Raw genomic sequence first — 25,269 nt, 5'->3', positions numbered from 1 at the left:
GGGGAACAACAAGGGACGAGCCCCTCGCGGGTCGCCGGCTCCCACAACCTCGGGAGATTCCGGCCTCTGCAGAAGGAAAGAGCGGGGAGGGGCGGGGAGGTGGGCGATCTCTGGCGTGCGTCCTCCCTGCTCCCGCTCCCCCTCTCCCCCGCGGCCCCCGCGGCCCCGCCATCCATCCAAACTTTGAGGGGCTGCCCTCCTTCCTCCCACCGCAGCGCCGCCCTTCCCGCGTCGGCTCCGGCGCGCCCCCCCGCCCCCTGTATCCAAGAAGCGCGTGGGCAAGGGAACGTTCCGAGCACCTCCTTCCCCAACGGGAGTCTCCCTCCGCCCCCGCGGGGGAAAACTCAGCCAGGGTGGGATGCTGCAAACAGTGCAACAAAGTTGCCATATTTGTCCCCTGCCTGCCCGGGATCGACGTGCGGCGGGCGCGGGCGCGCACACACTCCTGCTCGGCACGCCGGGGACGGGCGCCCCTGGACGGAGTAGCCCGCGTCCCCCGGCGCCTGTAGAGCCCCCTCCCCGCCCCTCCATCCTGCTCCATCCTCCTCCATCCCGCTCCATCCCGCTCCATCCCCGGCCCAGCACCCCGGGCACGGCCGCGGGAGACGCGCGCACACACGCCCCCCGAGCGCTCGGGGGGCTCCCGGGTCTGCGCCCGCCCCTGCGCCGCGGGCCCACGCGGGGAAAAGTTGCGCGCGGCCCGCCTGCCGCCGGCGCGCCCCCCCCCGCCCCCTGCCCCGGCTCCTTACCTGGGCCCGGGGCCCCGGAGCGCGCCGGTCCCGTCCGCACTGCAGCCGGCTCCGGGAGTCCCTTCCGCGCGGCCCGCTCCCCCCGGCCTCCCCGCCCCCACGGGGCCCGCCCGGCGGCGGACCGGCTCTCCAGGTAAGTATATAAGTTACTGTACTGTGTGGGAGGGTCACGATCTCGGTAATTGCCGCTCCCCGAGCTTAACCCCTGCGTTCCTGCCTTCCTCCAACTTGTTGAGGACTCGTCGGGCCGCGGGCGAGCGAGCGAGCGAGCGCGCCGGCCGGGAGGGGGGCCGGGGGCAGAGGGGGAGAGGGGCCCGGGCCGGGCCGGGAGAGCGAGACGGCGGGCGGCGCCTCCAGATGCCCCCCCCCGGCAGCGGTTCTCATTGGACAGGTCTTCCCCCCACCCCCGGCTCCCCCAGCTCGCCCCCCCCCCCGCCGTCTCCCATGTAGGGGACGTCTCCAGGCAAAGTCACGATTCCTTCTCAGTTCGGAATGAACTGTGACTAGAGCCATGACGCAGCCAGCGCGCATTACTCACTTTTTGCAGTCACGACTTGGGAATCCGTGCTGGCTCCAACCAAAATTACACCGCTGCCATTGAATTATTTAATAGGATCCAGTCCGGGGGTAAACTTGTGCGTTGTGCCGAGGGATGGGGGAAACGAGGACAAGAGGCATCCCCCCCTCCTGCTCCAGGACTCCTGGACCCCCTCCCCTCCCCACCATCACCCCTGCTCCACGTGCTGCAAGTGTTTTCTTGCGCTACTACCCCTCACGGGCCGGCTGCTCCACCCCCCCCCATCCCCACCCCCAGCTAGTTTCTTTGCAAATGTGCCAGAATTTGTAAACACGACCACGCAACTTTGGGGACCGAGAGGGGCGAGGCTTGGGGGGGAGAAAGGAGTGGGTCCGGGTGAATGACGAGGCCGAGGGGTGGGCCGAGAGCTGCGAGCAGCTGTGGTTGGAGCTGAATTGCCCAGGCACCGTGTGGGCTGCAGCGTTATTTGTGTTATTCTCTGCAACATCAGTAACAGCCCTTGTTACTATTGTGAGTCGACGAATACTCAGTCTCTCTCGCCGGGGAGCCTTGCAGAGAGGGACTGCTCCTGGACTAAAAATAACTGGACCCACCCTCTTTATTTTCACCCTGAGGGCTGCGCCTTGGGTGCCCTGCGTGGGGGTCAGGTCACGGAAGCCAGAGACTTGCTGCTTTAGAGCGGGGCAAGGGGAGCGCAGAGCATCTGGGCTCTCCTCCTCTCTCGCCTGAGGGCTATCCCCTCCCCAGATACTTACCTCACCATCCCGAGTTTATTTTTTTTTAATTATGTAGAAAATATCCCTGTATGCAAACAAGCTTATTGCAGATCTGCAAGATTCATCCCCCCCTAACGTGTATGGCCCACCTTTGTGGGCCAGTTAGAGGATGCATTCTTTATTATTCCTGGCGGAGGACTTAATCAGTATGAATGTCTTTGTGTGCGCGTGATATTCATCCCCCCTCTGGCCTCTGATAACCTTCCTCCCTCCTCACCTGTCTGGCTACAGGTTTGGTCAAAGTGTCTGGAGCTGACTGCAATGAATCTCACTCTGGGTCAAGCCCATAACCCCAGGGACTTGACCGTCTCCGCAATAACATTTGGCGACTTGGGGAAGAACCCCCCCATTCCCCAGGTTCCCTCGGAGCCGGTTTCCAGAAGCCCTTTGGCTTTTGACTTTAAGGCGCCGCGCGTCGTTCCCAAGCCTGGATTCTCTGCGTATCGCACCAGCAACTCCTGTGCTTTGGTTTCTAATTCATTCATTCCACAACTCATTTGGGGCTCCTGTGACTAGGACGCGAAGGAAGGGGGGATAGTAAGAAAAATGCCATAATGCACAGACATATCTTTACACACCTTACGGGGGAACTGCAGGATGTGGGGGACATGAAGGGGGAGGCGACGAGGGTCCGAATATTGCAACCTATAGCCTCTTATTTTGAGAGTCACCATCACCGGAGAGAAATCTTTCAAACCCACTGGCGGGAAGGTGCGGGAGCCTGGGAATGGAGACCCAGAGAGGGACTGGCCTTTGCGAAGAAAGCTGGTGATCAACCGGCTTTCGGTTCCTGGAGCGCTGGGCCCTGGCTCATCCTCGAATCTAACACTTGGCTCCCCCCTCCTTTAATTTTTTTTTCCCTTTCCTTCCCACTCACCCCTCCTTTTCCCCAAAGCTCTCGCCGAAGTCACGACTCTCCCCTTTGAACATCCTTAACCCGCTCCTTTCCGCATCCCTCTCCCGCAGCCGGGGCGGGTCTCCCCGCAGCTGGCGCCAACCCCGCCCCCTGGCGCTCGCAGCCGGGCTCGCTGCGGACCGAGGGATTTTCAGCACCTGCTTCGGTGGACAGCTGCCGCGCCCTGAGCCGCGGGGCCGGGCTCCCGGGCCTCGGCTCCCAACCCAGGGAAGCCTGTCCAGGGAGCAGAGGTTGTCCCCCTCTTTACCTCCCGGCCCCATCCATGCAATTTTAATCTATATCACATCGCCTCCATTAATCTCGCAGCGAGATGGTCCATTAAGTGGGATCTGGGCACCCTTTAAGACTGAGAAAACCGGGAGGGGCGGGGGGCAGGCGAGAAAACCGGGCTCAACAGCGCCGACCCATAAAGAGAGAGGGAGTTGCAGCAGCTATTGATTCAGAGATTCGTCAGGGTGATTCCCGGCTCTGCAAGAATTCCCCCTTTCAGTTCCTTTGCATGCAGCCCCAAATCCATTATGTACACACACACACACACACACACACACACACACACACACACACAGCTATGCCCCTCACCCTCCACTCAGTCCCACCCTCTTCTTCAGAAAGGGGTAGAAAGGCAGCCAAAAAAAGAACCCCAGAGCATGCACAAAGTAAGCCTCAGCTCATACTCACAGTCTGCGGCATGCACATGACATAATATTACTTACCCAAACGGGAACTCCTTAAGAGAGGGAAAGAGAAACATAGAGGGAGGGAAGAGAAAGTGGAGACAGAGAGGGAGACAGGAGAGAGGAGAGGAAAAATCCAACAATTAATTTCCAGACATAGTTGGGGGGGGCAATGCGGTGATGTCCAGGTTTTCTTCCACCCGCGCTGGCTTTTTATCCAGTACAGCCCTCGGTCTATTTCTGGAACACGATCAAACCCTGATGCTATTTTTAGCAAGAACTGAAAAAACCTCCACACACAAAGGCATTTCGCTGGAACGTTACATCCAAAACATTAAATGTGCATTAAGCGCCCCCTCCCCACTTGTTTCTGCACCACCAGACTCGCTTGCATTACTGCAGGTGATGTTTTTCAAAGCGGAAAAAAATACCCAAATATTATGTTTTCCCACCCTCCCGTTAACTCCCGTCTGCCTCTGCCTGTTGCAAGCTCCTTGCAGTCTCCCCAGCAGAAGGCTTTGGAGTGGTTGTATTCTTTTAGAGCTGCCTGTCTTCATTGACCAGATTCCCTGATTGCTGGGGGGCGGAGGGGGGGCGGGGAAAGGGGGTGCTTAGGCCCCTTCCCCAGAGGAGCTTCCCAAGCAAGCTCTGGAGTCTAACGCTATCCACGATGGAGATTCCCAAATGAGGGAAAGGAGAAGAAGCAGAAGGAAAAAAAAAAAAAAAGAGCTTCCATACCCTTCCCACGTTTCCCACCCATGCTTTGCAAAATCGCGCTGTGTTTGCAACACACCGCCTTTGGAAATGTATATTTTGAAAGCTGCATGTGCGTGCGTGTGTGTGTGTGTGTGTGTGCGTGTGTGTGTGTGTTTTGCGTTCTAGTAAATTCACTACGAGAGGGCTGGAGAAAATAGACTCCTGAAGGCAGCGCGGAGCAGCCGCCTTGAGTCTCCTCTGCCAGCCTGCGTCAGTCAGGAGCTGCTGACGTCACGCGCAGATTCTCCTCTTCGGTGGGTCGGCTTCGGCCGGGAGGAGGCTCCCGCTCGCACTCGGCGCTTTGTGCTCAGCGCGGGCGGCCGCCACCCGGGCGTGCTGGCTGCTGCGGCCCGAGGGCGGGCCCCCAGCTCGGCGCCTCAGCTCGCCACAGCTCAGCCCCAGCTCGCCCTAGCTCATCTCCAGCTCAGCACCCAGCTCAGCATCCCAGCTCAGCATCCCAGCTCATCCCCAATTCATCCCCAGCTCGCCCTAGCTCGCCCCAATTCATCCCCAGCTCGCCCCAGTTCATCCCCAGCTCGCCCCAGCTCATCCCCAGCTCGCGCCCTAGCTCATCCCCCAGCTCATCCCCCAGCTCGCCCCAGTTCATCCCCAGTTCATCCCCAGCTCGCCCTAACTCGCCCCAGTTCATCCCCAGCTCGCCCCAGTTCATCCCCAGCTCTCCCCAGTTCAGCCCCAGCTCGCCCCCAGTTCAGCCCCAGCTCGCCCCCAGCTCGCCCCCAGCTCATCCCCCCACCCGCCCGGGACCCCCCGCAGCCCCGCGCGACCCGGCGGCGGCGTCCTTTCCCCGCCCTTCGCCGGCGGCCGCGCCCGCGCAGGCAGCGAGGGCTGTGACTCGGGTGGATCTGGGCGCCGGTGGGGCAGAGCGCCCCGGCTCCGCGAGTGACGCAGGCGCCAGCTCCTAGGGCCGCGCGGTGCCCCCGCTCTCGCCTCCCCCCGCCCTTCCCCCTCTCCGGCTCCTCTGCCCACGCATCCTGCTTGGTCTCCCACGGAATCGGCCAGCTGCAGCCTCCCAGAGCTACAGACAGACAGACTCCTGGGCAGGGACAAGCGAGCCTGCAGCTGCACGCGCACACGCACACGCGCGCACACACTCCCCTTTGTAAATGGCCAGCAGCGTTTAGGGGCTCCCCGGGATGGGGGGCGGCTTCCCAGGCCCTGGGCCTCAGGAGTCACGGGGGGGGGGGGGGGGGGAGAGGGGGGAGGGCCGGCTCGCTGCTGCAGCCTCACCCCCTCCTCACCACGCAAAAAGGGAACCCACCTCCGCAGATATCCTGATGGCAGGGGAGTCGCCAATAAACAACTTTTGTTGAATGGTGAGGGAGGAGAAAATTCAACAAAGATGCAGATGCTCAGTCCCCAGCGACATGACCAGAACTTTTAAAGACTAGGTGATGGCTTACCCTTTCTCTCTCTCAAAGACCCACAAAGAGACCTTTTATTTTTTTCTTCTTCTTAAAATAATATCCCTGAAAAAGGAGCCCAGTAGATCAGTGCTATTTTTAAACCTATCCGAATGGAGCTTGTTTCCTGAGGGTGACAAAGTGTGTGTGTGTGTGTGTGTGTGTGTGTGTGTGCACTCACACGCCTCGGTGTGTTGGTTCTGAATCTGAAGGTTTCAGCAGAAGACCTGCCACACCTCAGTATGACAAAGGGTTTATGGATTGGCGGACTGATGGAAGTGGGAAGAATTCCTGCAAATTGAAGGATCTGAACAAAATCACACCCTACAGGGATTACCCTGCCCAAATCTACACAGCATCCTAGACCCAACTCACATAACCCTTGCCTGGACAGGCAGGGGGGACACTGGAAAGGAGAGACCTGGCTTGGTACCTGGTTTATCACCTTTATTCACCCTCATCCTTAACAAACCACTGACAGTGGTTTCCCTTGATGCCCATAAACAGTCTTCCAGAGGTTGGTTACCGCTACAATCTGGGACACCAGGCCTGGGAGTGATCATGGGTGGACCTTCCATCAGTGTGACCTTTAATACCCTATCTTCTCCCTCTTCACACCTTCCTAGGCTTCACCCTAGCTTGCCTCAGATATTTTGATTTAAGCTTAAGCCCATGGTGTACCCTCAATTCCTGTCTGTGGATTAAGTTCTGCCTATGAACAGAGACAGAGGGCAGCAGCCCATCAGCAGCTTCTTATTTTTAGCTCCACGAATGCATGTATGAATGCAAGCTAGAATGGGGCTGCAGGGGGAGGTGTGCAGTCAGAAGAAGTATCAATGGGAGGTAGGCGGCCCTGGGCGTTGCACTGAAGGTGGCTTATCACATGGTATCATGACATGTGGCCTGATGGACAGGAAAGCTTCCCTATCACGTGGCAGCAGCATTTCAGGGCAGCCCTCTTGGAGTCATGAAAACGCCAGGCTAAGGATGATTCTAAAGGCACAAGAGTGGGTAATGTTTCTGGAGACAGGAGACTAGGTATGTGCAAGCATTAATTCATATAAATGGGCACCTTCACAGAGACCATCTAATTCCTATGTAGAGAAGAGACCACTTAAAATAACGTGACCTACTTACTACGGTGGTTGGATACCATCGTGTCTATGTTGAGATCAAGGCAGGTTCATTTGAGGTCACGGCGGGGGTCCCTTGACATCTTTCAGCAAACCCTGACTCTAGCTCTACCAGACAAGGTAGACTTGGAAGTAGAGGAAATGTGCTCAATGTAGCAACCAAAACTGTACTCCTCGAGCTTTAGTGGACCTGTGGACTCAGTGTCTCCCCCTGCCAGAGGGCGCCCCTCTGCCACCACCCGGTTTTGCTACTGGGATCAAGCCTCCTGGTCAGACTGCAGGTGGGGGTGTGCCTAGGAAGCTCAGCAGAAACGTTTGCAGAGACTTAGTCCTCAGTAGCCAGCCTCCTCCATTTCTCCTCCGCGTCACTCGAGCCCCTTTGGTACACGCCTGGACTAGAGCTCGTTGGTGTCCTTGGCTTTCTGAGCTCTCCCACCACCTTTTGCTAAGTGCCATGGTGGCCAATGCCTGTCCGAGCATTCGAGCTAAGCACCTAGGGAATTCATGGACTGATGTGGAACCTCTGCACACGGAAAACCACCTTCTGCACCGCCAACCCATTCCTGGGCATCCCAAGCATGAAGACGACTCATTTCCCCTTATTCTCCCAAGAGGGCCGGTGGGGAGGCTGTTGTCACCAAGCCCTTGTAAAGAACCAAGTCTCCTTTCTTTCAGGGTCAGTGAAGCCCAGAAATGTCCTGCCTGTGTCTCTTGTCTCCTCCCCAAGCACCAAGAAAAATGCCAGTAAGTAAAGTACTAGGTTTAGAGAAGGAAAAAACTGCAGGTCCCAGGGGATGAACCAAGGGGAGTGATTCAACACCTATTTGCCTAAAGGTGTTTCCCCGTGAGGGAGTAGACCTATTTGAACCTAAATAAGGGATGGAGCAGAGGAAAAAGAAGCCAGTGGGTTTTGAGCACCAGCACTGTGACAGACACTGTGCTGGGCACTTTTACATAAATGATCCAATACTTGAGGCAACTGTATGGGTGTCATCACAACAATGTTACCAACCCAACTGGGTTTGTTGAGTACAGAAATCACTCCAGAAATATTAGTTATTATTCTTCCCAATTTAAAGCTAAGGAAATGGAAACCAGGTAGCTGAAGTGACTTGTCCAAAAGCCTTAAAGCTTGGAGTTGGTAAAACTTGGTATCCGATAAAAGTCATATCTGCGTGGCTCCAACACTCATGCCTGTACCACTCCATCATGGGGCCTCTATTCCAGGACCTGGTCTCTTATATCCCAGTTCTAGGCACCATTGCATAGAATTGCAGATGTCTGGGACTTTCTTAGCAGTGGCCTGAATAATGAAACTGATTCATTCTCCCTTTGCCAGGAGAACCACCCCCCTAAAAGGCCAATCTGTGCATGAGAAGAAACCCCCTCCAAGTCTACCAAGGAAAGCACCTGCTGGCTCAGCCTCATCCAAAACTCAAGAGATCTGTCCAAAGCCAGCCAGTGTGGAGAGGAGATGCAGCAAACTTTACGTCCACCCAGCCATGTTTACTCCTCCACTGAGGAAGCCCTTTGCGTGGCCCTCGGAGGACTTAGAAACCCCCCAGTCCAGTCTTCCAAGAAAGCTGTCTTTAGGGGATAACAGCAGTAAATATGCATTTGGGTTGGCCAGTGATCCAAGTCCTCCTTCCCTCCTTTAGAAACTGGCATCCCTGCTCATGTTTCCGATTCTGAAAACTTCAGAAGCTAAGGCATTAGCACCATGGGGGAGATGAGCCACAGCATGTGTAATGCAAGCTGTTCTACGACCCCCTTCCCCTGTTAAGTACGTGTTTTCATCACTTACCCTGATCGAGGTACATTCAGTCTTGGGAAATACTTCTTAGAAGCCAGCATATTTGGAGGTCTGAGAGTGACATTTTTAGGGACCACTTGCACGCTGGAAGAAAGGGACTAGGATCCCACCACCAACCCCCATTTTTTGTGTTGCCACCAGCATTCAAAATTCTCAGCTCTCCACCTCCAAACAATTGCAGTGTTCAACTTCAGAACAGTTAAGACACTATCTCTTCTTCGCACACCTTCACTATCAAGGAGCAAGCTCTTTCAAATGCCTTCTTCCCTCCCTACGCTACTCTGCTAGACACCCCGGAGAACCAGATGATAGGGTTTCCCATGCCTTGTCAGATGAAAGGCACATTTGGGAGAAGGGACTCAGAGGGTCACCCAGGAATATCTAGAGTGGGTTTCATGGTGAGGATCTAAGCAAAGATGAGGAAGCCAGAGCAAGCACACGATAGGTGACTAAAGCTACAGAAGTAGTGTGGGGTAGGGCTCAGGATGCCAGCATGCTCTAGTTTAGCAGAGGCTAAATAGAAGAGGACCAGAGCTTGAAAAGCACAGACTATAGGGGGGAAAAACTCTCTGAGGGGTGCTTCAAGATGCCTCTGTGAGTTTGGCTTTAATTTTGTGGTTGATAGACCGTTGCCTACCATACGTGAATTCGGTAGGTGGGAAGAGCTCAATCACGAGTTCATGAATTAGCTACACTTTTTATCTTTTCACCATTGAAAATGCCTTGAAACTAGCTGCTTGGATCACTATATCTGATAGGCCAACAGGAAAAAAATGGGCTCCACACTTCTTTAATTGGTAGTCCAGTAAATACAGGCTGTGGCGCAGAGCAAGAATGCACTAACATATTTGCTGGACTGGCCAGTTTTTTTGTACTTATTGGCAAGGCTATGAGTTAAGTAACAGATTGAGTCTGAATCATGTCATGAGACGAGAGATTTGCAGCTCACCTGTGAAAACCCGGCATCTTCCATTAGCTCTGGTTTACCAATAAAAGTGGAAATAAAATGAGGTGGATATGATCTCTAGGTACGGTGGGTTTTCCAAGAACCACACTTTTTGTAGTGATTGTCTTTGAGAGGGAGAGCACAATGACCTCAACAAATTCTGATTTGGTCAATCCTGGGGTCTGTTTTATGGATGAGATTAGCATTGTGAGGCTGGACCAACATCTATCGCTTGGCTGGGGATCCCTGAAGGGCATTTGGGTCAATAAGAAGCGACAGCAGACAAATCTTACAGCCTAACAGGGTGGATCTCATGACCACTGGGCTTCTAGACAGTGCTGGCAAATGTCACTTACCTCACCATCCAGGAACCTGTGGTTCAGAACCCATGAAGAAAAGCCTTGGGCCTCAAATGAGAATGTCTAGAGTGAAGCCATCACAATGTGGTAAAATGAAATGCAAATTTAATTGGAGGGGAAAAAAAAGTCTAGATGATTCCATCCTATGTTCAGGGGCAGTCCAATTCTGAGAACCTTTTTCCTTCTTTTCTTCCTACCTCCACGTTCTCAGTCAGTCCACACAGTCTTTCACTATAAGCTCTTTCACTATATCTGACTGAGATGAAGGGATTTCTGGTTTTTCCTTCTAGTTTTAACTACGTCACACCCCGATACCTTGAGTACCTTCATTGAGTGTGACTGCTCGGGCAGAGAGTCTTGCACCTTCACATTAGGATGGGCTGTGACTTTCCTGACCTAGGGACTGACAGCTGGGCTTCTGGGCATGAAGCGGGGGTAGGAGAGAGGGGAAACTAACGTGAGCCATCTGAATACAACTCAGCAGGGAACTTGCCAAACAGTGAGCAAAGCCGCTGCCCATGGAATGGGAGCCTGGGAGAAAGCAGGGTGGGTCGTGAATGGAAGAAGAATGGTGATCAGGACGGGGTAATTATGGCGAAGGGTTAAGAGGAAAGTGAATGTAAGCGGCAACATTGCAGAAAGCACGAGGCAAAGGATGAGGTGGGTCCTGGGTGTCTGAGGACTGCTTTGAAAACTCATCTGGTCTCCTCTTGATCGCTGGCGCTCCTACAACAAGCAAGAATGAAAGGGATATGGTATCAGCAACCTACAGTTCATCACTCACAGTTCCCTGTGAGCACGCAGTTCCAGGCTCTCCCCTCCCCTCCTTCAGTGATACTAGTTTGCCTTCCCTGGAAGTAGCCTGGTCTGGGGTGGGGGGTGAGGGGGGCAGATCCTCAGGGCTACAGTTAGATAAAGGGATACTCAGCCTTACCAGCAGATGGCCAAATAGGAGTTCGCTTCAGATTGGCAGGTCGGGACCAACTTAATCACCAAGAAGTCACATTTCTGGCAAAGCAGAGCTTGTGGTAGTAACAGGCCATCCAGAGAGACCTGCTTCCACTGGTAGCTCAGGGCCAGGAAGTTACATCACCGACAAATATTTTTAACTGCACCAGTCTCTTTAAGACAGTGACAGCACCCAGAAGGTGCTGCGGAAACCCTACTCTTGGATCTGCTGCATTATCACCAGGTACCATTCTGATCCCATTATGACATCAGTCTGCCTATGGGAGAAGGGGCAGCCGGCAGAAAATCGTGAGGCAGGGGTAGAGGAGGCAGGTAAACTGGGAGTGGCTGATGCCCCATTATGGAGATTCAGAGATACAGCAGTGAAATTGGGGACCCAGCACCCCACCCAAAGGGGAACGGGAATCCTGTGACTCACCCACATCTCAAATCCCCAGAAGGAACCAATGTGGAAATGCTTTGAGTTTCTTCTGCATTAAGTGAAAGAGTTTACATCTTTGCATGGTACAGGAGAGTTGAAATAATATTTGGGATTCTCTCAGGGACCTAGATACCTTTGAAATGGGTGTTGGTGAGAGACAAGCCTTAAGAAAGATAAGTGGCCATGGAATTTCTAATTCCCAAGTGACTCAATATCAAGGGAGCTTAATTATGAGCCAGCTTGAAACAGGGAAAGCAGTGACTCAGGCCAGGATCTATATGTAAAGATCAACGACGTGGCTCCACTGTCTTTATTTTTTGCAGTTAAAAAGCCCAGTCTGGACCTCGGTTTCAACCTGCGTCAACCAGAAAGTCAGAACGAATGCTGTGAGTGAAGGTCTGGTCCTGACTCTGCCATTTGCTCCTACCCCAAATCTGGAACATGTCACTCAATATCTTAAATTCCCAACTTCTATAATGAGCATCCTGCTACCTGCCTTACCCACCTCACAAGATTTTATTTCTAAAAATGTAGGTGTGAACATGTCCCACAGATTTAAAAAGGCCTCACCGCTGTAATGGGAATTCTTCTCAGGCACCGTGGTAGTGACCCCGAGTTCTTCAGTCCGGGCATCACAGCGAGAGCATGGACTGGGCAAGCACCGTCATGTACTCAATCGTCTCATGCGCTGAATTTTTTTTTTTTAAAGCCAGGTCGAAATGCTCTAGAACCCAGGGATTTTAGGGAACAATCCCATAGCCAGGTATCCCCTATTATATTGGGTGGTGAGAACAAGAGCCACTTCTAATTTCCCGTGGGTCCCTTGGTTCTCGCTTCTCTTTGAGTTTTCACTCAGGAGAATCCTAAGAACAAGGAGGGCCCCTCAGGACATCTGCTGGGCTCTGGTGGTGCCAGGAACTTACTTCACCTTCTAGGTTGTGGCTGCCTTATTTGTAAAAACCCCGCCACACGTGGTTGTGGTATTAAATGAGGTCATACAAGTAAGATGCCTGAGCACTGCGATGGCACCCAGGGAACGTTAGGTGAAATTATTAAGGCAGCAGAAGAGGCCAAGCTCTGGAGTCTCATCTTCCTTGGTGCCTCAGGATACCTTAGTTTCTCCTGGGTTCAAGGTTCCGAGAAGCTCAGATGCCTCAAATGGATCCCCACCCACAGGGCAGGGCTGGAGGACCGCTAAGGAATTTCTACCAAAGCGCCAGTAGAGGGAGCTCCCAGGTAAAACTGCTCTTCTCTAGTCTACATTTGCTTCATTTCTCCCTAAAACAAATCTCTGCCCAGAGGCCACAGACTTTTTCTCTACCAGAGACCTTTTTACTGAGAGAAAACTAGAGTGCTCAGCAGAAGACCCAGGCCCAATCCTGCTCTCAGAGAGCCCAGGAGTTCTTGAACTTGGGAGGCACATTGAGTCCCATTTGGCAAGGTTCAACTCTTGGGCTCCAGGTACAACTTGGAATAGAAAGGACAGTTCCTGTTGGGGCTGAACCAAGGAGATCTGGGGCTGAGACTTTGAGGCTAACACTTCTCTCACCCTTGGAATTTGGAATGTGCTCTAGCTTTCCAGTCCCCCTCTCTCCACAGATACCTAGAGTCATAGGCACTGAAGGACCTTTATATTAAACTTGTTACGAGGCCGTCATGAAGCCTGGTCACTGTTAAGCAGCAGGGTGAAGGAAATAGTCCTTGCCTGCTATTAGGAGCCTTTAGACCCAAGTAGATGAGAAGCTAAATGATGGACACGGCATGTCTTTCAAAGACCTAAGGTGCTGCCGGAAAGGGGCAACATGGATTCTGCTGAGGATCTGAGCTGAGCTTTCCCCGTCCCTTCTCTGCTCAGATTCTTCAAGTCAACCAGGTGGCCCACTCTCAGGGCACGAGACCTTTCTTCCTCACACTTAGTTTCTGGCTCACAGTTAATCAATGCAATAGTAGGAGCCCCAAGAGATAGTGGGAGATATTTCTAGACTTTCTTACAATTAACATTTGCTCACAGCCTGATTTTGATTAGCAGTGGCCTCATTTCTTTTAGGGTACCCACGGGGCTCTGTGCCTCACCTACTTACAGGATGATACATAACTTAGGAGGAACCCAGAATGAGGCAATGAGACTTGACATATAGGAAGGTTACATATATATGAGGGCTTCCTCTCCCTCCTTCTGCTGGCGTGATATCAAGATTAACTATAGCTAATATTTATTGAGTATTTACTAATCTCAAGTACTGTGCTCATAGGTAAGTAGACCCCATTCAATCCTTACAACAACTGAGTGAAACAGTTCTTATTGCAATTTTATACCATTTTATAGTTGAGGAGCTGAGACTTAGGCTAAATAGCCTGCCCTAAGTCAAACAGCTGTTAAGTGTAGTAGCTGGTATCCTGAAATACAGGGCAGCCCCTCTTTGAGCCCTACCTGGATTTTCCAGAACAGACAAGAGTGGAGTTCCCTTTGGTATTAGAAGTTTCCATGAGTACGGGGAACCTGGGCACACCTTAAGTCCCAACCAGGACTGATGGAAATATCTGATGTTCCTTCTCATTCCATTGTTTCCTTTTCATAGGCCACGTATGACCTGTCTCACGAGGAAGAATTACCACCAGGCTGAAGCAGTTCACCTCCTCTTCCCTTTCTCAGATAATCCCTTCGACACTGGACTAAACCGTAGAGGACAACAGGGACTCGTTACATCTTTGGCAGATGCGTCAGACTTCTATAACTTGGGATGAACTGAATGACCAACATCTGGGGACCTAGTTCAAGGATAGAATTCTTTAGGGCTCATGCCTGTAAGGAAAAGGCTCTTTGGGAACTGCCATTAAGAATAACCTGGGGGAGAGAGAGGTAAACTATGGATTTTATCAGCAGCTCTCAAATCATGACTTCATCAATCCTGATCTGTAACTTTGTTGGGCTCTATTTACCCAACTCTGCTTAAGGGTTAGTGTTGGCCCCTTTGACATAGGGGCTTGGACCATGTAGAGCAAGTGCAGGCTGCAGAGCAAACATCACAGGAGGTACTTCTCATAATCCTAGATGACAAAGACCCTGCCTTCAATCACCCCATACGCTTGGCTGCTACTACCCACCCTCCTCTTGAAGTCAAGACAAGGAAGCTGTCCAGTGAGAAGGTAGGCTTCTGATGACATGGAGGAGAAAAAAATGAAGGAGCTACTGCCTTAAAGAGCCTGAGAACCACTGGCGACAGGAAGAAGAGAGGACTCAGGCCCAGTCTTGTCCTTTCAGCTCCATGTCTCTAGGACTGACACCAAATGTTTTGACTCATGGAATAAGTTGCTGCTGCCGGCCACCAGTAGAAGCAAATACAGAGGTTCTAATGGGCTTCAAACGATATGATAAGTTGCAAATCGAAACACAACTTTGGTCTGGATTGTAACTCGGGAGAATTATTAATGTTTTGATTGGGTCTCAGACTCATGCATACAAGGGGCTTATTACGATTAGGGATTTATGGTCTGGTTGACTTCCAGGCCTTGAAATGGATGCACCAAGCCCTCAGCAGGGACCAGACCAGCCTGCATCATGCTGCAACCTGGCTTCATGTGCATCCTGCTTAGTTAGAGAGTATTTATATTTTCCTTGAACTCCCCTTCAAATGCCTAACAGTCCCCCACGAGGGATTTGAACAGGTGGGATATTAGGGACAGAGATGCCTTAAGAATAGAGGAAACGCTAATAAGAGCAAGAATCCAACTGACCGCTTTTCATACACCAGGCAGTGTCCTAAGCTCTTCATATGTATTCATTTACTTATTGTAACCACAGGAGGTGGGTACGATTATTATCCCCATCTCATAGATGGAGGAAACAGAGAGGTTACTGAACTTGTCTGAGGTCTCCGAACTATTTAGTAGGCAGGGTTTGCATCCAGGCTCCCTGGCTTGTGCTCTGAGCCTCTCTTCTTAACAGAAAGATCTCCGAAGTGCTGGGAGGGGCTGGGCATGTATAGGTCCCAGGGGAAAAGGAATCCTTATTCAGTCTTGCATTGTATTTGCTGTCAATTGTCTCTGGAGTGCCAGACATCGTGGGGACAAGTGGGCCCAGGGAAACCTGTTGTCTGAGGTCTGAACAACCACTGACCCCCTGCATCCCACAACCATAAAGGAAGACTGGTAACAAGGACAAACTTTACATTAGACTCATACATGCTTATTCTTCCAGATGCCTTAGGAGCTCCGTAAGGACAAGAATTCTTCAGCTTGCTCTGAGCAGCACTCATGATATTGCATAAATTATAGGTCTGGTCAACTCTGACCCTTGCTTCAGAGATGAGGTCATGAAAGGCCAAGTGAATCACCTAAGTTCTCTAGGTTAGGGCAGCAGAACCTCGACTAGAGCCCAGCTGACACCTGCTTCCGCCAATTAATCACAGAGTCTCTGAAGACCAGGGGACAGACAAGATAATGTAGTGGTCGCTGATGAGTACTGAAGCCCCTACCTTCTAGGGGGGGAAAAACCCAAAGGTGTTCCTTTAATCTGTGTAACAGAAGTAAAACCTGGAGGGAGGGTCACCTTGCCCCAGGTCACAGGCCAAAGGAATGACCTCATTGATTTCTGCTCCCAAATGTTCAGCTCACCAGATTCCTTGAACACAATATAGGTGGTAAAGCTTTTAAAATTCTGAGAGTTTATAAATGTAGGTTAATGTAGAGTGGGAGAAATCCTCATGCCCTGGTGGAAATGACTAACAAAGGAGTTTTCAGGGAGGGCTAGTGGCTATTTTACTATTCCTTAAAAAAAAAAATCCTCTCCCTAAATGATTCATTTTCCGAATATGTGTAAATTCAATATAGAAAAGTAAGTAGAATCAAATATCCCTTGTAGTGAACTGGGATCCTAACTCCTGTCCTAGATTGAGGCCCCTCCTTGGAAAGCAGATCTTCCCAGGCTCAGTGGTTCTTTAATACCCAAGATGTAGTGGTCAGGGTAAATCCTATTGTTCTGAGACCCATGAACCCTAATGTAATCATCTCATGAGCTTCAAATAGGATGAACTGCCACAAAAGCCTGGCTCCCCTCACCAAATATACCAAGCGTCTGGAACAAAAAAAAATCAGGGTTTTAATGGATGGAACTTCTTCTATTTCAAATGATATATCCACACCAATTAACATGCTCATATGAACACATGGATGAAAGGATTCCTGACAGAATGAGACACAGGACAGAGGAATCTGGAACAGGGAAAGGAAGCCTGTGGTGGATTATTGGTCAAGCAAGGGCTTTGTAAGTTCCTAAGAACCTAGGGTTGGTAAAGGTCTTACCAAAGGAAGAATGTGAATTGCTAACAGCCTTTTTTTACCTTCTAGACTTGCCATGATGGCAAGAGGGATCCATGTCTTAATTATCTCTGTATCTTCAGAGCCTAGTATATGACATGCTGTCTAGTGGACCCTCCATACATTTTTGTTGAGTTCCCAATTTTTCATGAGGCCAAGAGGACTGGGTAAGGGGTTACTTTCTTCTGTTCTCCACTAGGAATGAAGCCACTGAAACTCAAGATCTAGAAGAAGAGTAGAAGGTCATACTTGCCTCCAAGGCATCCCTGAGGGACACTCACAATGCCCAAGGAGGACTTGGAGATTTGCCCCAGCGGATAGTAGGAAACTCAAGTCTTGCCTCTGGGCTCCATCGAGCCAAACACAGATAATCTTCTCACATCTATACTGTTGAGGTCCAGATCTGTGCTAACCACAGACTGAGCCCCTCTCCCCCTACCTGGATGTCTCCTCTTTCAGGACTGGGGAATACTGGGAGAAAAGAACTTACGGGCTTGGAGTTGAAGCGAAAAGTCCAGGAAAGTTTCCCAGGCCTCTCCCTGCCTTAGCAGTATCAATGGAGAAGAGTTCCTTTGGCTATCAGAGGGTAAGGTGGGGAAAGATGGATTTTACCCAGCATCTCCCAAGAAGAGTCCCAGCGTATGTGGGCAGGTCTAAGAACAGCCCTGATATCTTCACAGAAGGAAGAATCCACCCAGGAAAGAAAAGCACCTGGTGGAAATGCCACAGCACAACACGCCATGAGGAGATGCTCCCACCACTTCTCTGATGTTTCCTTGGCTCCACCAGGGACCAGAGGTACGATCATGAAAACAATAGTAAAAGAAATAACACTAACTCAGTGAGTCAGCATCATACATTATTTTTTTGTTTTTGTTTTTTTGTTTGTTTGTTTGTTTTTTTTATGATAGTCACACACAGAGAGAGAGAGAGGGGCAGAGACACAGGCAGAGGGAGAAGCAGGCTCCATGCACCAGGAGCCCGATGTGGGACTCGATCCCGGGTCTCCAGGATCGCGCCCTGGGCCAAAGGCAGGCGCCAAACCGCTGCGCCACCCAGGGATCCCAGCATCATACATTTTTGAGGTAGGTACTGTTATTTCTCAAATTTTAAATGTCAAGAAACCGAGGCTTAGAAAGTTTAAATAACCTGTCATAAGTCACATAACCAACCAAATACAGGAGCCAAGACCTGAACCCAGGTCTGTCTGCCTGCAAACCTAGACTGTATTCAGGAAACTGTGAGAGTCCAGCCGACCAGGGACTACCTCCCAGAGTCTACCTCTGCTGAGATGGGAGAGAGAGGAAGACATGATTTAAAAAAAATTGTAACCTCTGCTTATGGGCACACACAGCCCGGTGCAACGCCTATATCACATACGTGGAATACTCCAGAGTGCTCTTGGACAAGCTACCTAATGTCTCACTTCATTCTCGATGGGGTAGGTATTACAGTGTGAATACTCCCATTGTTCAGGCGAGGTACGCAGGCCACAATGAAGCTAAATAATTCGTCCAAGATCACACATTCCCTTGCTTGCTTGAATCTATGTGGTCTGAGGCCGAATCCTTGGCTCTCTCAACTGCAGCACATACCACATATGCCATAATCACGAGACATGCTCAGAGTCAACTAGTGTTTATTAAATACGCACCATGGCCCAAGCACTGTGCCGGCCTCTTTCACAAACAGTAAGTAATTATTCATCGATTGGCCTTCCCGTCCACTAACTGGGCTGTTGCTGTAGCAGCTTCCAAGTCCCATAAAGGTCACAAAAAGCAGAAGAGTGATTCCTTTCCCTCTTTTCTCTAGGTACTCCTAGTAACTTAGTCTAAGCTAAATGTCTCACAAAGGGGTGTTCTCTCACCTAAAGGACCACGCAAGAACGAAAAACTAGATTAAGGCTGAAAACACAATTCTCAAAGCCCCTGAACCCACGATGGAGGGTCAACGGTGTCTTTGTTCCCTAGGTTGGATGCATTTTTAATGTCATCTGATTTCCACTCTAGTCCACCTCACATTCCTGAGGTGTCCTCTAGCTTTGCTCCTTCGAGGGTAAGGAGGCAGTTGACGACAGAAGGGAAAATTTCCTTTCCATTACGGTCCATCAGAATAACATAGGACTATCTCCCTCTTGACTCTTTGAGCCTTAAGCCCGACTTCTACATCGACGTCAGTTGAACCTACTGCCGAAGTCATTTTTGAGAACCTGCCGTTAAATGATTAGCACCGTTATTCATGAAGCAAGCTAAGTTTTATTTTATTCATTTGTAGACGGTGAAATCTAGGTACATATCAGGCAAAGGGTCTGCTTGATTGGAGCCAAGCTCAGAAGTGGTGGGGAGGGACCGGATGGCTACTTCATTTCCAGGCCGGGCTCTAACCCAAGGCTTCGGCAGACTCAGAAGGGATCAGCAGATGACTTCTGTCTTCCAAGCTGTGATACTGTCACCATGAACTGGTGGGCTTTTCACAGAGTGGGACTTGGTTAGAGGAGAAGACAATCCCAATGCATCAAAAATGGAGGCTGCTGAAGGATCCTGTTTTTTGTTTTTGTTTTTTTTTCTCCTGCAGATGGGATTATTGCCTTGATGAGGGAGCATGAGCAACAATGTTCTCGGTCCAGTATCTGGGTTACTTCTCACCTCCTAGGCTGGCTTCTTGGGTGTGCAACTTGTGTGGTCATACACGGCCCTGGGCTCACAAGAGCTTCATGCTTGGTTTAGTACTCTAACGTCATTGTCTTGAAGTTGATAATTTTGCCTTTGAACTTGGGTTTTGTAAGTCAAGTCTGTGGGACAGTGGACAGTGTGCGGGTGGAGAAGATATGTGCCATGGACACGCTCCCCGTCCCTTGCTGCCCGATAGTGCTGGCGGTCCCTCGAGGGTAGAGAATTCCAGTGGGAGCTCAAGAGACTCAAAGCCAGGGAGACGCAAGTCTGGATGTAAGTGGGGGCATTGACGGTACTGAGACGTAGGGCCGCTTGCTCCAGAACTCGCTTCAAACGCGGGAAGACGGCAGAGGGGTCCTTTGCAACACTAGGGGACAAGGGACCCTAACACATAGTTTCTTCTTCGCATCCCCCCCCCATATTTGTCAACCATCTATGGCGGAAATGATGATGTAGGAGGAAAGGGAAGGACTGGACAGCTAATAGGTCGTTTTCCCCATCAGGGAGCCCAAGTCAGAGAGCATTGGTAGAATGTTTGCATTCAAAAAGAAATAAAACCAGTTGAGTACATTTTGTTCAATGTTTCCGTCACTCAGGTAAGAACAGGATACTTATGCATGTACGACCGATGAAATACGAATTGCATAATCCTGGTGAGTCTGCAAAGAAATGCTCTTGTGTAGCATGCAACAATATAAAGATGGATGGTAAACTTCATGCTGATAAGTTGCATTTTAATTTTTTATTTAGCACAGTAAACAGCCAATAAAAAACATGACAAATTGAGAGAAACACTCGAGGAAAAAAAGTTTTATGTTTTAGCACCTCTGTCAGCGCTTTTTTTCCTGCTTTTTGAGCAAGGAGCCCTACATTTTCATTTTATACTGGGCCCCACAAATTATGTAGCTGGCCTTGCTCCTGCCCTGATTTTTCTTTTGAGAAACAAAGGTGAAAAAGACCAAAAAACCCCCAAAGGTGAAGCCCCGGGGCTCATGCAAAGCGCTGAAGGGAAAAGCTGCACTTGGTTCTTCTCCTGATGGGCAGACGGGCGCTCGCGGCGGGGCCTGCAGCGCTGAGGGCACCGGTGCTCCTGAATGCGTAGGAGACCCAAGGCCGGCGCAGGGTCACCACGTGCACTCAGGGACGTCAGACCCGCCCTGAGCGGGGACAGCAGGTGGAGGCAAGCGCATGGGCAGAGAAGTCCGTGTGAGGCACACACTTGCGCCCCTGGGGGTTCCGGCCCCGCAGGCCCCGCAGGCCCCGCAGGCCAGGGGGCACCTGGCACCTGGGGGACCGCGACGGGCGGCTGTGCCTGAGCCTCTGGGGTCCCTGGGAGGTGCCGTGGGTGGCCGGGGACACCGAGGAGTTTGGGGGCCCGGGAGGACCCGCAGGGCTGCCCTGGCCACCCGCTCCTCACCCTTCCCAAAAGGGGACATACATTTGATACATTTGCTGACTTAGGTAAAGAACAGAAGTGACTGCCTTCTGAGAGGAATGACGCCAGGGACCCTAGTGGTCTCCGCGGCCGTCGAAGGCTGTCCCTCGTCTTCCCTGGGCACAAGATGGGGGGCAGTGCCCGGGCCGGGGCTTCCATGGCCGTGGGCAGTGGGTGGGGCGCACTGGCCCGCTCTCCCTCCTCCCGAGGGGGTCCTCAGGGTCACAGTCGGCGCCCTCTGCTTGCTTAGCCCGAGGCCTCAGGCCAAGAGCTGCGTACCCCGCCCGCCTCACCTGCCTGTTTCGGGGTCGCACGGGGGGCGTTGGGGTTACCCCAGCTCTGAGGGCTCGCTGGCCGGGGTCTGACCTCCAGGCACCCTCCCCCAGCCTCTGCGCCACCCCTGGCTGAGGAGACTCCCTCCTCGGTGGCCCAGCCCAGCGCACCCTGTGCTCCAGGCCGCTACTCGCCGCTTGACAGGCAATCGGCACCCAGACTCCGGCAGCGGGCCCAGTGCAGAGAGCCACTGCCCATCGGCCCCCGTGCTCCCTGGTGCACTGCCCGCCAGCCTCCGTGCTCCCCAGAGCACTGCCTGCCAGCCCCTGTGCTCCCCGGAGCACTGCCCACCTGCCCCCATGCTTCCTGGTGCACTGTCTACCAGCCTCTGTGCTCCCCAGAGCACTGCCCACTGCCCCCATGCTCCCCGGTGCACTGCCCTCCGACCCCCGTGCTCCCCAGTGCACTGTGGCTCCACAGTCAAATGGTGCCCCCACGTCTGTACTTAAAGGCTGTGTGGGGGTGCATCCCCCCCCCCCCGGAGACTTGTGTTCCACCTCCCAGAAGTGGCTGCTCTTCAGAGTGGAGGTGATTCAGCTTTCCTAGAAGATCATTTGTAGGGAAAAAAAAATACAGTACTACCGCTGAGAGTGCTGCCTGCTTCCCTAGATTAAAAAAAAAAAAAAAACAAAACCACCAGCCACCCTGCTCTCGACACATGGAATTCCCATTGACGAGGCTCGGCCAGCACCAGGCACTGGATTTTTCCCATGAAACATAAAGCGCGGAATGAAAGGTGCGGGGGCGCCCAAGGCATGACCTCCTTTTCAGCCTTTTCTACTCTCCGGAGGATTTGAACCCTGGCCCCCAAGGTCAAATGGCTGATGTTCAAAAGTGACCCCCCGGCTCCGCGTCTCTCCCCCAAGCTGCTTCCTAACAAAGAAGGGCTCGGGCCGTACAATGAAGCCCTGCTGGATTTACCCCGTTAGAGAACGCCTGGAGTCTCGGCCCAAACTCGTCTCCCAGGAGAGCCACCTGTTGCCGGCCACCCTGCGGGGGGCGGGAGAGCGCAGCCGGGCCTCCCAGGCACCCCCACCCGCAGGCCCTGTGCCCCGGCAGCAGCGGGTCCCCTTCGCGCCCGTGGGGACCCTGCACCCGAGGCAAGGAGGCCGCCTGTGCGGCTGAGAGGCCCTGGCCGGCGCCCCCCCCCCCCCCCCCCCCCGCCTGCGCCCCACCCCCACCCCCCGCGCGCCCGTCCAGCCTCTGCGGTCCTCAGGCTGCAAAGTTTGCCAGGCGCCTTTTCAGGCGGTTTTCCTCTCCCCTACCGGCCCCAAGAAATCATGCATAAAGATTTCCCTCTACAGGTGGTTGTGAGCTGTAGCAGGTTTTGCTCTTGCAATGGAAATGTGTTTTGTTTCTGTTTTTTTAAATTTCATTTTACCCACTAGTGGGGCTTTAAAATTTTTTTTTTCCGATCGCACCCATTAAAGAGTTAGCATTTTCCCCAAATCATGAGAAGAGAAATTAAATTCTCTATGCAAGAAATGTTACCACTACCATCACCACTGGCGGGCCCTGCCTGCCTCTCCCCACGCTCCCCCACTTTGCTCTGACTTCATGAAGCCCTTTTTTGCAACTAAATTTTCATGGGCAAAATGATGACAAGAATGAAGACACTTGGTGAATGAGAATCAATCCAAAATCGGACAAAAGTGGGAGAAGCACCTGCCCACTACAGCATCCCCCTCCTCGACACCCCCCCCCCCACAAAACATTAGGATGGGGGGGTGCGGGGGAGCATCCTCTCCTCAGTTTAACACCACAGGCTCCTCTTCCAACTGGTCTGCCTCCTGCAAAAATCACATACACACAACCACAGAAATCCTGCCTGAGAAGTCTAGGCAATTGGTACAAATATAATTGTTCAGTGAAAAAGGCAGTAATCATGGCCAGTCACACAGACCTACTCCTCCAAACATCCACCAACTGACATCATAAACTTTGCAGAAGCCAAACACAAGACAGTGCACGGTAGAACCTACCTTGGCGAGCTCCTTCACTTTTTGTGCAAATGTTCCCCTCCGCGCGCTCTACATAGATTTCTAGGGAAATTTGGAAGGACTGGTGAGGGGGTGGGTGGGGTGGGGGAATGAGGGTAATATAAATAAGGAAGCATTCTAAATGCACCACGCAAAAAGCTCGGGATTTCACGTTCTGTGTCTGCACTCTTCCCGGAGCAAAGCAAAACAGTTCGCGTTCAGTGCCAGACTTGGAGGGAGAGGGAGAAGGGAGAGGGAGGGGGAGGCAGGGAGGGGGAGAAAAGGAGAGGAGAGAGGGAGGGGGAGAGAAAGAAAGAAAGGGTGGGGAAGGCTGAAGGAGGGAGAAGAAAAGGAGGAGGAAATGAGAGGGATGGAGGGTGAGGAGAGGGGAGGTGAGCGAGGAGGGAGGGGGAGAGAGGAAAAGAGGGGAAAGGAGGGGGAGCTGGAGGGAAGGAGAAGGAGGCAGCCCCCCGCCCACGTGCCCACCCCCACACCTCCAGGCACCTCCCGAGTAACTGATCAGAGCAAAGAACTCATCGCCCACGTTCAAAAACCGGGCTTGGGGACCGAGTCCCCATGCACACGCTCCCGGGATCTATTTATAGACAGACCCTAATAATATGCATTGCATTCTGAACGTAAATGTGTGTGTGCACGGATCACATACAGTCCCTTTGACAGGTATGATATTTTTTTTTTTTTTTTTGGCACTGCAGTGCGTCTGATTGTATCTGTGTGGATTTTCTTCTTTCTTTTTTTGCATCAGGAAAACATGCATCAATTCCGAAGGCGTTGGGTGGGGGCAGTGGTGGGGGTCTCCGTGCTACTCAAACCCTGGCTTCCCCCCCTACCCTCGCCCCCCCCACCCCTGCAAAACTGGGATATTTGCAGAGTTGGGGCTGTTTGAAAAGGCTCCAGCTCTGGCTCCGTGTAGCACGCCCAGTTCCAGCAGTGTGTGCTATTGACCTGCATTGACGTCAGTGCGTCATTAGGTCTCCCTTAGAAACACTGACTTTCAAAAATAGTATCAAATTAATTCAGTTGGAGCCTGGTGAAGAAAGGCTACTAGCTGGAATCAGCCATAAAACTCCAGAATTTTCAGCCCTAGATCTCTGCTTCTTTTTCTAGGAGCCAAATAGGAATCAGATTGTATGGAAAATGCCATTGATGGGATTTTTTTTTCCCTTAAGAAAAGGGACCAAATTAGATTGCAAAACCCAGAACTCCTTTTTTTTCCCCCTCCCCTCCTTTCCCCTCTTTTTTTTTTTTTCTGATCTAAAAATAACCCCTTGCTTGAGCTGACTGCGGTATCTTTTGTGTTGCAGCTCTCTAAAAACTGTTGTTTGGAGAGTGTGGTCCCAGGGAGGGTGAAACTCAAGTGCAGATATCGATCTATTGTTATTTGCAAAGCCAGGAATTAATTTTAATAAAACAGGTGCACCTTGCGGTGGCAGTGGGTGAGAGGGAAGAGGGGGCACCGTGGCAGAGATTTATGCCATTCACACTTCCCTGCTTCGTTTTTTTTCCAATTCATCTTTTTAAGATATAATTCCCACCCCACGTGTCTCACGTGGCCTTTGACCAGCACATGCAACCCCCATTCATACAAACACAAAGCACCAGCACATCCACACTTGGCAGGGACAGCATGGTCATGGGCAAAGGCTCCTGGACGGTCCTTCCCGCGGCTGCTTGGCAGAGGGGACCCAGCCGCGGCCCACCACAGCCGGGATACACGGCGCCAGGGGGCTTCACGGCGGTCAGTGACTGCATTATACGATTCTGCATTTACTAAAAAACCTCCCTTTTTATGGGGCACGACTGCGCCCTCCGCAGAGCCAACCATGCCGCTCCCGCGTCCGACCGCACGGTTTTGTACACACCTGTGAACGGTCACATACGTGACTGGAGAGGGGCCGCCCCGACAGAAGCGAGGTGAGCGAGGCTTAGCGACTCGCAGAGCTTTGGCGCGGCGCGGGGGGGCGTGGATATTAGATTTTTCTGTTCTCGGAGGAGGTAGTTTACGATAGTTTTGCAGAGTCTTCGTTCCCCACATTTCTTGC

At 52.1% G+C, this 25,269-nt stretch overlaps 1 long non-coding RNA gene across 1 annotated transcript; it reads left to right on the top strand.

Annotated features, from left to right (window-relative positions):
- Positions 1-816: 816 nt before the first annotated feature.
- On the top strand, positions 817-20,179 carry LOC140599063 (uncharacterized). The gene is made up of 5 exons (XR_012001746.1): positions 817-882; positions 14,051-17,373; positions 17,468-17,585; positions 17,699-17,872; positions 19,362-20,179. It is a non-coding gene; the product is annotated as an uncharacterized lncRNA (long non-coding RNA).
- The last annotated feature ends 5,090 nt before the right edge of the window (positions 20,180-25,269 follow it).

Source organism: Vulpes vulpes, chromosome 5 (assembly GCF_048418805.1).
Source record: "Vulpes vulpes isolate BD-2025 chromosome 5, VulVul3, whole genome shotgun sequence".
NCBI lineage: Eukaryota > Metazoa > Chordata > Mammalia > Carnivora > Canidae > Vulpes > Vulpes vulpes.
The sequence above is the reverse complement of the archived record's forward strand: the minus strand, read 5'-3'. Positions and strand labels throughout refer to the sequence as shown.